Source organism: Crocuta crocuta, unplaced genomic scaffold, assembly GCF_008692635.1.
Source record: "Crocuta crocuta isolate KB4526 unplaced genomic scaffold, BGI_CrCroc_1.0 scaffold264, whole genome shotgun sequence".
NCBI lineage: Eukaryota > Metazoa > Chordata > Mammalia > Carnivora > Hyaenidae > Crocuta > Crocuta crocuta.
This window is the reverse complement of record NW_027529597.1, coordinates 1718908-1720601: the sequence shown is the minus strand read 5'-3', so window position 1 is coordinate 1720601 and position 1694 is coordinate 1718908. Positions and strand designations below refer to the sequence as shown.

Sequence of the window (1694 nt, the reverse complement as noted above, 5' to 3'; positions counted from 1 at the left end):
TGAGTAGATATGCCCAGGTGATGAGAAACAAACAGCATCTTTCTTCTCTTGCTTATACAAAAATTTTCTGTGGAATCAACTTGTAAGCCTGTGCTGTATGCCAGGTACTGTTGAAGTTGGGTCTCTCTGAGTATTCGGACAAAAGGAAGAAAAAAAAATTAGTTTGTGTAAGTAATTCTCCATTGGAACTATTTTTTTTGNACGAGATCATGACCCAAGCGAAAGTCGGACGCTTAACCGACTAAGCCACCCAGGCACCCCTGGAACTATTTATACTGTGTGTGTTTTTTTTTTTTAAATGCTTATTTTTGAGAGAGAGACAGAGCATGAATGGGAGAGGGTCAGAAAGAAAAGGGAACACAGAAACTTAAGCAGACTCCAGGCTCTGAGGTGTCAGCACAGAGCCCATCTTGGGGCTCAAATCCACAGACGGGGAGATCATAACCTGAGCCTAAATCGGACACTTCACCGACTGAGCCACCCAGGTGTCCCATATAGTGTGTGTGTGTGCTTTAAACTCAAAATACATCCTGAGATCAACAGAGGTCAAAGTTTTGGCTTTGTTTATATATACATAAATATATATTATATATAGTATATATATATACTATATTAAATATATATACACTATATATTATATATAATATATTATATATATTAAATATAGTATATAGTGTATATATATATAACTATATATAATATATATTTTAAGAGAGTGTGTGGAGGGGCAGAGAGAGGGAGACAGAGAATCCCAAGCAGGCTCTCTGCTGTCAGTGCTGAGCCCAATGCAGGGCTCAATCCCACAAACCATGAGATCATGATCTCAGCCAAAAACACGAGTCCGATGATTAATTTAGTAAGCCACCCAGGCACCCCTTGGCTATTTTATCTTAAAAAACAACCAAACAAACCCACAAAAGAACAGAACTGAGCAGAAAGAGCATGGATCCCGGAAGCTGGCTGGAACCTAGGCCCTGCCACCTAGGTATGTTACCTGGCGCTGTCACCACCATAAAGCCAGATAATAACAGCTCCTGGATTTGGGATTGTTGTGATTATAATCCTGAACGTAACTAGGCCTTCCAAACGATAACAGTCCTCAGTATTAAGTGGTAATGTATACACACCTACCGGTCACTTGGTTAAAAGAGATGGAAGTCAACACCAGCTGAGCTGCTGACACTTTCCAACCTCAGGGAACCTTTCCAGAGCAAGCTGCCTTAGGGCTGACAGTGAGAGAAAAAAATAGCCCAGGACGGACCGTAGCGGGTAGTAACGTGAAACCCCGCGAGAAGAGAGAAAGCTCGCGAGAAGAGAGAAATCTCCGGCTCTAGAGTCTGATCTTCCGCGGGGCGGTGAGCGGCGCGGGGCGCAGAGTCGCGGACACCAGGAGGCGGGGGAGACGGAAGACCAACTATGGCTTCGTGGAGCAGCCGTCCTCGTGGGCAGTGGCGCGGTTCCTGGACGTCCTGTAATACCTGGTGACCTGACGACCCAGGTGGGCACGCCTGGTCCCCTGACACCGAGTGCATGCGGTACAGAACTTTATCTTTGCTTTAATAATTATCTGAAACCTAGTGTATTTGACCAAGAAAGTACTCTCCTGAGCAAATAAGCCTGCATCTCAGGATCCTAGGTTATCATTTGGGCAAAAAGGTCACTTATCAAACAACTACTTTTTGAGGCTTGTGACA

General features: G+C 44.2%; 2 long non-coding RNA genes across 4 annotated transcripts in view; both read left to right on the top strand.

Annotated features, from left to right (window-relative positions):
* The window catches only part of LOC144229742 (uncharacterized), a 664030-nt gene that overhangs the window by 58612 nt on the left and 603724 nt on the right, over nucleotides 1-1694 (top strand). The gene's annotated exons all lie outside the window — the stretch shown is intronic.
* The window catches only part of LOC144229741 (uncharacterized), a 211794-nt gene continuing 211450 nt past the window's right edge, over nucleotides 1351-1694 (top strand). For all 3 annotated transcript variants that reach the window (XR_013334584.1, XR_013334583.1, XR_013334582.1), the window contains exon 1: nucleotides 1351-1535. This is a non-coding gene — a long non-coding RNA (uncharacterized LOC144229741). The remainder of the gene's footprint in view (nucleotides 1536-1694) is intronic.